Raw genomic sequence first — 12198 nt, 5'->3', positions numbered from 1 at the left:
AGATTAGTAATATAAAGAGTATGCATTTAAAATATTTGCCATAGCCTAAAATAGATAAATGTATTATACTGTATTATGTTATGCATAATGACTTGAAGAGTTCTGAACATATGCTGGATGTAGAAAATATATGTGTATGATTGATGTAGTCTCCAAATATTACTTGGCCCAACAACAGATCCAAATCCATCTATCTTCTGTTAAAAAAAAAAAAAACTCTTCAGTTCTAGACATTTCAAAGTACTACAACTACTTCCTGAAAAAAAAAAGCAAATTAGAACTCGAAGAATGTGTTTCCAAATTAATGGAATTTCCTTCGACTATAGGGAATTTGTGCATATAGAACTAAAAATAATTCTGTTTTAAATATTTATGTTTACTCCTGAAGCACACAGAGAATGAAACCACGCCAACTTTTATAAATCAAACTGTGAAGACTCAAATTTTATAGGATAAAATTAAATAGATAATGATCAGTTTTTATTCTGTTGAACAAAGATGTGAAAAACATGGATTCACATGGGGTGTAAACAAATCATATAGCTCAGATGGCCTCTCTCAAAATTCCAGCTGTCATCAGACATAAGTAAAAGACACTAATAATAGGAAACTGCTGAGCTCCTTAAATTCACAAGAGAGGGTTATAAAGATTTTATCTTACCTAATAACATTATGGTGTTATGTGACGCCTTAGTTCTTTCATTTAGTCTCACTTCTGTCCTCTTTCAAGATGCATATAAAATCTACTTAGCATCTGATTTCCTATGCTAGCTTTCTATTTTGGCATTCTGTCATTAGACTACTTATATTATCTGCCTGAAATAATCGAAGTGTCAATCTCTTTATTATCCATCACTCCTGAAGAATATTTCATGTAGAAGACCACTTCAACTAACCAATATTAAAAACAATAAAAATTGCTAGCTTACTGTAATAAGATTAATTAAATACATGTTCTTTGAATTAGCAAATTGTAACATAGCATTAAAAAGCTCTTTTATAAACTAAAATAAAAGAAAATTAAAAAAAACTACTCTGTCCTTTCAATCAGATTTAATTTTTCAATAGCTTTCATATTTTTAATATAACAAAAACACACAAATTTCAAATTTGACCATAAGTCACTGATACAAGGCTTATTTCTGCATTATATATTCTGATAGACCCTAGTCAATTAAATAAGAGGAACTGGAATGGCAGCATCTTCCAAAATTATAAGGCAAGAAATCTGCTCTTGTTTCTACAAAGTCCAAAGTACTACATTCATTAAAACTGCAAGCCAAGCAGCACATGACAAGACAGCTTAATAGTCATTGCTTCAGGTGATAATTTCAAAGTATGTGCATAAGCATCTTGCTTCTCTATTCTAAATTAGGAACAGGAAAACTGCATTTTTATTTAGTGTTAGAATTTATCATGGAGGGACTTTACTTATTTTTAATTTCAAGTGTCCAAAATAAAAATGAAAACGCACACATTCTATTTCTAATGAATGAATAGGCAGACTTCAATTTAAATAATTAGGGTCATAAGCCAATTGAGTAAGCCAATTGGCAATACATACACTTTCCCCATGACCACATTACTTTTTAGACAAACACACTAAGAAACAAGATATTTCATTTACTTTAGATTGAAATTACACGGTATTTCTTTTTTTGTGTGTGTGCTTCATAAAAGTCATTATTTTAGATGATCAAAACATATATATCTACTTTTGTACCTGTTTTGTTTCCATAGCTGTGGAATAATTTTTATATTCCTAATAAAAATGCAATTCAACTGGACAGAAAAATACAGAAAAGGAAAATGTTTTTCTTCACAATGTTCAAACTTAATCCTGACATCACAAATATGATTAAAATCTAATATTTCTAAAATAGTAAGACATTATTACACTTATTTTCATTTTTATAAATACTGTTAATTTACATAGCTAGTATCTCCAAATTAATTATTTAACCTGAAACCATTTAAAATGTTTTAAACATCTTCATGTTCAAAAAAATGAATAAGTTTGCTCAATTAAATTTTACAGAGCTGCAGACAAAAAGAGGAAAGTTCAACAAAAATACATTTGTGGAAAGGTAAACAAAATACACGTGTTTCCGCCTTTTGAATACCAAAAGAATATCTGTCTGTGCTAAAGAAAAACAATGCCTATGTAGAAGAAAGAAATGGAAAAGAAAAGTTAAATAAAACTCATCAAGAGTTTAAAGATTAAGGGGTCAGAGAGATAATAGAGAGATTAAAGCACATGCGTTGCATGCAGTCTAACTCAGTTCAATCCTAGCTTCACAGGGTTTCTAAGCACTACTGGAAAAATCATTATGTGGCAGTTATATACCTAGATACTTTCATATATCATGGCAACTAGTATACTGTCATTTAATAAAGGACACATATAGGAAATCAGCGTATTTGGTTTAATTGAAATATTTGTCTTTTCTTTTAACACAAGTGAACTGCCTGGGTATTCTGGAAGCATAGTCACTAAAAGCAATATTGTGACTTCAATATTGTTCAGTTCCAGTGGGTCCTCAAGGCCAATCCTCTAAGGCACATTCTTTTCTCAGTTGGTTTCACCTGTACTCCTATTTCTTCATTTTATGATTAAAAAACTAATTCGATATGTGGTGGGTCTGGAGTAGCTTTCTCTCTCTCTCTCTCTCTCTCTCTCTCTCTCTCTCTCTCTCTCTCTGCACAGTTGTTTTGCTGGTTCCACTGGAGAGCACAGAAAACTGAAAGTTTCATTCTAATTCTAAACCTGACTAGATCTGACTAGATGCCACAAGGATGTAAGTCAGTAGCATTTATCAAGAGTCCTGGAAAAGAAAGTTACCAATATTTCCTTCAAAGAAGCAAAAGTAGCATTCTCCCTGCCTCTCTCATTGCTTTATAGGCCATTTCCTGTAAATGATCTAGTTAATACTGTTTTCATTTTTAATCTCCAGATACATTACTTTATTCCCCTTCAGAAATAAAAATACTACCTCAGGGCACACCACCTAGATAAGAACATCGTCTTATAACAAATCACCCAATTCCCAGTAGGAAACAAGTGAACAGAATTGATTGTGATCTCTCAGGTTATCAATGATCTCATTTTATTTTCATAACTGTGTTTCAATGTATCTTGCTTCCAAACACACAATAATCTCCTAAGGTACACTGAATCATACTGTAGTAGGGAACTTTGTTGTCGAAGTAGAAATAATTAATCATATACAGAGGAGAGATTATCACCAGTTTTTGTCCCAATTCCATATCTCTGCCATTAAACTAAAACCCAACCACTGGTACACTACCTAGATGAATTTAGAGTAAGAAAGGAACAATTACAATCACTTAATGCTCTTCATGAAACAACAAATGGCGGCAAATATATTAGTTTCTCTTGCTCATTTTATACGTAAGAAAACTGCGTACAAAGCAAAAAGATTTCTCAGGTTCACACAGCACTCCCTGGCCCCACTGACCCCACTGAGTACCCTCTTTGCCTGTGTTGACCTGTGTCATCTTGAATGTCTCTGTTCCCAGAGGACAATGTACATTTGTGTGATGCTGGGGTTGTCGAAACTAAATTTATAGTTTTCACACATTATTAACCATGAATCAATTTTCTTTATTCCTCATAATAGTTTAATACACTCATATGATGGAAGAAAGATTGTACTTTGGGAAGGTGGGGTCCCCTAAAAGGTGCTCTGACCTTCTATCCCCTTAGGAACAAAAGTGGTGGTGCTAGTTGGATCCTGAAGGACCAGGAGTTACCTGGGCCACCCAGGAGGTGCTCAGAGAGAACTCTCAGGGCTGCAACTTGTGACACTAAATAAGGGACGTAAAGAAGTGAACCAGGGCCCTCTGGGTCAGCTACATGACAGGTGCAAGCTATGTGCTTCAGCTCCTATGTTATATGTCCACCATCAGAATCTATCCTCCTGTTCTTCACTATTTCTGAATCTGATTTTACAAAACAGAGGGCATTCTAACTAATAATGTAGCACTGTAGCACTGTCCTCCCGTTGTTCATTGATTTGCACGGGTGGGTACCAGTAATGTCTCCATTGTAAGACTTACTGTAATATGTGATAATTATGCATCCCTCTTTAGTCCAAAGATATGCTTATTTGAAATATAAAAATAAAAACATGGCAAATAAATTATATATGTATCTTTTGTTAAAAGCAAAAACAAATAAATGTTTATTAAAATACTTTCTTATTCCAATTCTCATACAATCATACTGAGTATAGCCTTGCAGAAGTACTATATGAAAATTATATTTTACCAGGTAAAATTTAGTGTACTGTTTTTAAATTTTTTTTTATTTTTTTGATTTTTAGGTCACACCCGGTGATGCACAGGGGTTACTCCTAGCTTATGCACTCAGGAATCATTTCTAGCAGTGCTTGAGAGACCATATGAGATGTTGGGAATCGAACCCAGGTTGGCTGCATACAAGACATACACCCTACCCCCTGTGCTATTGCTCCAGCCCCAATTTAGTGTACTTTAAAAGTTAACTTTGAGCACAGATTTGTAATTATTCAGTTTCGATTCTTTAATTTACAAATATACTTCACTATGCTATACAAATAGTACATCAATTAGTGGAATTATATTTAATATTTTAGAAAAATAACTTTAGGAAGAGTTTTATGATATCTTTGGTAAAACAATTACATAACTATAACAAGGAGTCAATTGCCTCCTGTTTTGCTTTGATGAAGACAAAGCATATTTCTGTAATGGAACCTGGTTTAAGAAACAAATGCCTCATATATTTTTTTAAAACTACCTATTATCATTTACTATCAATATTCCACTACCACCACTACCCAGACACTGCAATGCTCCTGGCCGCTTTCCGGATGATCAGGCTGACCTTCATGCATGAGTGAAGCCCCACAGAATCAGGTCAGTGGAACTTTATGACCTTGGACTCCAGGTTCAAGGGGACCCAGAAACAGAGATCCTCTGCCTGCTTCCACCAATCTCTGGCTACCCAGGGATCACACCCAGAAGCCTCACCCTGACAGTGCTAAATAAATACCTAATCGGCCTACCTCCACTACCTCTACTACCTAGCCACCACCATGCTCCAGGCCACATTCCAGATGGTGCAGTTGCAAAAACATCATAAGACAATACCCATCTTCCAAGAATACCACACCATATCTGATGGTGTTCAAATACAGTGTGAACCATGGGAACACATATAAGGGCGATTAGAGGCCAGCCTAAAAGCCTCTATCCCATTTGGAAGGACCAGCAAGCTACTGAGAATATACCGCCCGCACCGCAGAATCTGGCAAGCTACCCATGGCATATTTGATATGCCAAAAACAGTAAAAGCAATGGGCCCCATTCCCCTGACCCTGAAAGAGCCCCCAATGCAGCAGCATTAAGAAAGATGAGCAGGGAGAGGCTGATAAAATCTCAGGGCTGAACTAAGCTGCCAAAAAGAAGGACTAAAATGACTATACTTTCAACACACATATTCCGGCATTTGAAGCATCCATCGAGGACCTGTTGGTGCAAGCACAGAAGATCAAGTATGACATCATTGGTCTGACCGAGACGAGAAGACGTAAACCACATCACGCCACTTTTGACAGTGGAGAAGAACTGTTTCATAGAACATGGGACAAAAGAGGCATTGTGGTGTCAGTGTCCTCGTCAACATGAACTTGGCCATGAGCATTGATTCATTCGAATGCCTAACATCCTGAATCATACGCTTATGCTTGAATAGATGTGGCTCACTGCTGGCAGTTTCTATCTTCGTCATCTATGCACAAACATCCAACTACGATGAAGAAGAAATTGAGAAATTTTACATGGAGATGGAGAAGTTCTATAAAGAATACCACACCTTCTACAACACCATTGTCATTGTCGGTGATTTTAATGCCAAGGTAGGACCAAGAAGATCAGCCAAAGAACTCCACATTGGGACCCATAGCCTAGACTGGAATGAACAGGGTGAGAGACTGAGTTCATCATGTCGAACAAGAACATCTATGGTAATTCACAGTTCCAGAAGGCCAAATCTAAACGTTGGACATGAGAGTCTCCCGGTGCACAGTTCCATAACAAAACTGACACATCATATTCAATCAACGGTTTTGCCTGACCTATGTTGCTGTTGTCCCAAAATTCCAAATGGGATCGGACCACCATCTCCTTCATGTAAAATTCTACTTCACGAAGCAGGGAGAAAGGGCTGCAAAGTTTAAGAAGAGAACTCCCAGAACGACCACCAATTGGTAGCTCTTTGGCACTACTGCTGCAACATGGGAAGATGCCATCGTTGATGACATCGACAAAGAATATGATTGACTGGATCAGCACCGCTATGATTGTGTGAGGAATGCTGAGAGTGAGAAAGCCACAAAAAGACGCCTGTCTTCAGAACTCTGTAGCTCATTGGCCAATGTGGCTTGGCACGAGCCGCAGGCAACCACAAGCTAACATCTGAGCTCGCAAAGCAGTGCAGATTAGCGATAAAGGAAGACCTCAAAGAGAGAAGAGCAGCAGTTCTGGCCAACACGGCAGAAACTGGGAAAAGCATTCACAATGTCTACCTGCCCTTCGCCAACTACAAGACCAAGATGACTGCCCTCCGATGTCCTGATGGATCTAACACATCTTCCAGAAGGGCAATTATCCATGCCTTCTTCTCGGATCTCTTTGATAATCACGTTCACCTGTCCAAATACTAAATCCCGCAGGATGGATATGTCATTCCCAGCGTTCTACCTTCCTAAATCCAACATGCCATTTCATCTGTAAAGAGGTAAACAACACCCAGAAAGGGTCAGACCCAAATACCTGAAGAATCTGCCATCAATACTCATCAATACACTTGCTCGGCTCTTCACACGCTACCTGTCTGAATGCAAGGTTCCATCCCAATGGAAAACCAGCAGGACTATACTACTGTACAAGAAGGGAGACATCCATGACATTGGCAACTATCGCCCTATCTGCCTGTTGTCTGTCATCTACAAGCTGTTCACTCGAGTAATCTTGAATAGGATTGACAGAACACTTGATGAAGAAAAATCATGTGAGCAAGCCGGGTTCCAAAAAGGATTCAGCATGATCAACAATATCCACAGGGTAACCAAGCTCATTGACGTTTCTCATATTTTGGAAAACACGGTTGTTATTACTATATTTGATGTGCTTCGCTCAGCTAGAAACTCTTATTCATTGTTAAAAATCTACAAAGGTCATCCTGGAATATATGAAAATATCAGAACAAATGAATATAACAGTATGAGCCTATGTTGTAGAATTACAGCTCCCAGCATTTCCTAATCAGTTTCCTGAATTTGGGATTAACACCACATACTATCCATGGAAAAGAGAAACATTTTGATTTTTATGTACATCACAAAGACAAAATGGTTTATTAAAAGTAAATTGTGTAATATAGCTTGTTTCAAAATCAATCTAATAGCTATGAGTCTTTAGCAAAATATTCTAAAGTACATCAACTTTCAGCAAAATCATGAGTCAAAATCCTTGATACATTTCCTTCACAATATGTTACTAGAAGTCAGAGTGCATCTACTAGGAGTTGGAGTTTAACACCTCCTTAAAATGAATGATTATGATGCAGAACATTTTCAGAAATCACTCAATTAATTTTCTGGGTATGAAACAAAACTAAAGTAGATTTTCGTTGCTTATAGAACAGTAAAAATGTCTATAGATTAAAATTCAATTCATGATATAAACAAAATTACATGAGAAAGACAGTGCTTAAATGTAAAATTTATGCAAAAATTTTTACAATCAAATCCCAAACAACTACATAGCTATAACACAAAATGAATGGCATAGTCTCCCTAGAAAGGCAACTCATAGTTTTGATTTTTCCTTTTTACTTTTGTAGCAATATAAAAAGAAAACCTATGGATTTTTTAAAAAATCTATTCTAGTGCAAATATATTAATGAAGTTTGGAAAACTTAAAATCATCAGGTAAGATTAAATATGCACTAATAGGAGCCAGAGGGATAATACAGGATTTAAGGTGCTTGTCTTGATTGTAGCTGACCAGCTTTGATCCCTGGCACTACATAGGGTCTCCTTAGAACTGTGAGGAGTAATCCCTAAGCAAAGAACCAGGGGAAAGCCCTGAGAATAGTTGGTTGGGATCTCCTAGGCTTCCAGCTCCCCAAAGAAAGAATTCACTATCAGAAAACAAGCTTATGATTTAAATGAAAAGCATTTCTCAGAAAAACCATATTGCTAGCAAAACTCAACAAAAAATTCCTAACATGATTGTTTTTAAATTTCTTGCTATCCCAATCTTGAGAAGACACATTCTAAATAGTTTTAAGTCATGAACAATGATTAAACGTTTCATTAATATCAGTTTTTAAAGTCTACGGACATTTTACATTTATCTGTAAAATGTAATTAGAAGAATAATTTCAAATTTATTAATGGATCAATAACCATTCCAAATCAATAACTATAGAATAAATGATGCAAACAGTGAAGTCTGAAATTAACAAATTAATGAACTGAACTAAAGTTTTTGTGAAATTAATTTTTCTATTCTGTAAAAATGTATCCTCTTTAAACATTGTTCATTATATCTAATTTGTTCATGATTCTGTACTGTTCATTATTATTTCAAACATTGCTATTATAATTATATATTAAAGTGAATACTTCCACACCTAAGTTATACAAGACTTCATTATTTATTTTTTTATGATCACACTGTAGCAAGAGATGGAAAGGCAAACATTTCCTAATGTGAGAAACTGACAATATTAAAATTCATTATGTGTTATTATTAAACCGTATAGTCAATAAATTTATATATTTCTAGAAATATCATGTATATATATCATGTATATATCATGTATATCATGTATATATATACATGAAATATCATGTATATATAAGAAAAATTCTTATATACTTGCATGAACAATGAGTACAAATTTGCTATGAAACTTTTAAGTTTTAGTAAAGTATTTGTTTTGCCTGTTTTGGGGTTTCAACAGTTTCAACAGTTGATGCATACATACAGATAACTCAAAATGAAGACTTTTTTCATCACAGTCACTGTGAGATGCTAAAAATGTATTCCAAGAGTAATTTAAGTGTACATGTTCTCAGTAACACTTGAAATTTTAAACTGGTATTGCTACTTCAATATAAATACTGTCCTATTACACATAGCTACAAACTCTGTTGGGAAGCTTTCTACTCAAAGCAATATAAAAGCTTCAGTAAATGAGAAAAAAAAGAACTATTTCACATGGGATTTAATTTAATGAAAATAAAGTAGATTAACCTCTGGTGCTCTTAATGTTTCAGGCAAAATAGATACAATTATACCCTTGCCATTCTGCCAAAAAAAAAAAGATTTCAGTAAACGATTTGCAACTCTGGATTATTTATCTAGCCAATAAAATATACCATAAAATATTATGCTATTTATGCTTTTTGATACTTATTCTGTCCTCATTTTCAGCAATAATAGTGTTCTCATAGTAGAGACATTGACAAAACCACTCATAAATCATTCTATACATTGCATTAATCAAATTCTTGTAATAAGAAGCTATTCAGCATTAAATTTCCATCTAATTTTTGGTTGGGAGAGACCCACAAAAATGTCAATGCTTTGGAATTGTTTAAATTTAAGAAACTATATTGCCACAGTATGGATTAAAGGACATTCAATTGACTTGCCAATGTCATAGGACCGAAATTGTGCACAAATTAAATACTGTTAATATGCACTGTAATTATGAACTGGAACCCACACAGAAATAGCAGTGTTTCTTTCCTTGATACAGACGTGAAAGAAAAATCAGTCAGGAAATCATTATAAATTCTCTTCTCTACAACTATGTCTGGCCAAAAGACTAAAGAATTTGATGACAGATGGTACATATTTCTTATCAAAACATAATATGAAAATACAGAATGCTCAATGGTCATTGTAAAATGACAATCGCTATGTTTCCCCTGCTTATTTTCACATGTTTTTAATTAGTTTAATATAAATTTGACTTGATCCACATAAAACTATCAAACGTCTTTTTTTCCCCATGGGGATGTCTGTAGCAGTGCACAAGCTTCACTACAGTAGCCTCCAGAGACCAGACAGGGTGCTGGGGACTAAATCCAGGTAGACCGTGTGTATGGCAAGAGCCCTACCAGCTGTACTACTGCTTTAGCCCTAAGCCTGTGAAATTTTAGCAAGAGAGTAGAGGGAAGATATATCTAGATATAATAACTAACCTATGAATGAATAGCTTTGCTAGAAATTTAGATATTATGTTTTCATAGCATTGGTAAAATAGCAACACTAGAGAACTGAAATCTTTGATTTGATTTTAATACCTGAATTGTTGCCTGTCTTCTCTTATATTTTTTCCTATCCACAAATGGGAATAGTTAACTTTGAAAAATTATTTTATTTCAGAATTTAAACATGTTATTAATCACCTTTTTCCTAATTATCAACGTATTTTTCACCACTATACTCAATAGGAAATGTAAGCTTTAAATGCAAATTAGCATAACCTAGTTATTGAAAAAAATGACACTTTCTGATTTCTAAAATAACATTTAAGGTGCATGTAAATGCTTAATGGCTGTCATAATTTACGGATAGGAAATGGGGAAGAAGAGGATATTTAAATAAATTTATATAAGGGCCATAGGAGAAATCTTGACATTTGTCTCTGTTGTCATCGTGGCACTGGATATATAGCATACACAACATGTAAATTCTATATATCACTTTACAAAAAGAGAAAGAAGAGAGAGGGAAATTTGACAAATATAGGAATTAAACAAGACAAAATGTTAAACATTTAAGATAAGGAAAAATTGAAAATCAGAAATAAATGACTAACTTCTATATTTTAATTCATCAGAGAATTGTGCCTCCCATAATAAGAAAAAGAGCTCAGGGGAAAACTGTCATTCATCAGCAAACGAAATGAATACAGTGACATCATTCCAGTATTATTTCAAAGACTCAGTCAAAAGTTCTACAATTGTGTTCTATACTCCACTCGCCTTTCTCTTTAACTGAATTAAAGTGTCAGTAGTTTTTAAAGCTATGTAACACAATGAAATTTCTATGCAACCTGATTCCTATAATATTTAATCGAAAACAATTATTCTTTAGTGAGACAATTGTAGGGCTTTTATTAGGTTATCTTCCTTAGTGTGATTAAAATTGAAAACTTTGAGAAATCTATGCACACATTTCAAGTAAATAGTATATTATGTGTGGTATATGTATAGTAAAGAGACGCAATAAAATATTCTATTTAGTTTGTTTTTGAGGACCTTAGCTAGCTGTGCTAGGGAGACCATATGTGGCACCTGGATCAAATCATCATCAGCCATGTGTATAGCAAATACCTTAACCCCTGTACTATTTTTTCTGTTCCATTTATAGTTCTTATACTATGCTATTTATGTTGGTTTTGTCAGATAAATCTTTTACTTATAACACAAATGAATATTTTTCTGAACATTCCATAAAACACGTGTGAAAAATACTAAGCTATAGTGCTGGCTGATAATGACTGGGTATGGATACCCAAATCATAATGACAAAATATGACTACTATTTTATGTCATATCTTTCATTTTAATTCACATTCAATTGCAACTGATGCACTTCTATTCTCCAATAGATTTTCATCATTTGTCTCAACCACAAAGAAATCTGTTGTCACTGTTTGTGAGAAAAAAGAATAATTCCTAGAGACCTTTATACATTAAAGACATACTGAGCGAATGTACATAACAGTTAATGAATTAAATAACATATGAATGTAAATATCATGAGTCATTTGATTTATTCTTCCTGCTTTAATCTGTGTTGTGCTTGGATCTACAGCGAGGAAACAGAAAGAACTTGAGAGAGTTATTTCTCTTTCCTATTCTAGAAGCAATCTAGTCAAAGAACACTTGGCATATAAACCCTGAAACGTTGCCAGTCTTTTGCTCTGCCCACTCTTTTTTTCTCTCTCAATAATAACTCCCATAAGAAGAATGGCAAGGAAAGAAAGAGAAGGTTAAACTCAATTCTGTCAAATGCTGTTAAGAGTTGGCAGCTTCAGGAAAGGTTTTATAGTGAAGAGAATTGAATCTAGTAGAAAAAGAGGATACCTAAATCACTGTGAATTTC

At 34.4% G+C, this 12198-nt stretch overlaps 1 protein-coding gene across 7 annotated transcripts in view; it reads right to left on the bottom strand.

Annotated features, from left to right (window-relative positions):
• Positions 1-12198, bottom strand: part of EPHA5 (EPH receptor A5) — a 316984-nt gene that overhangs the window by 245149 nt on the left and 59637 nt on the right. The window lies entirely within an intron of this gene.

This window comes from Sorex fumeus, unplaced genomic scaffold (assembly GCF_029834395.1).
Source record: "Sorex fumeus unplaced genomic scaffold, SorFum_2.1 ptg000013l, whole genome shotgun sequence".
Classification (NCBI taxonomy): Eukaryota; Metazoa; Chordata; class Mammalia; order Eulipotyphla; family Soricidae; genus Sorex; species Sorex fumeus.
Note: the sequence above shows the minus strand (reverse complement) of the source record. Positions and strands in the feature narration are given on the sequence as shown.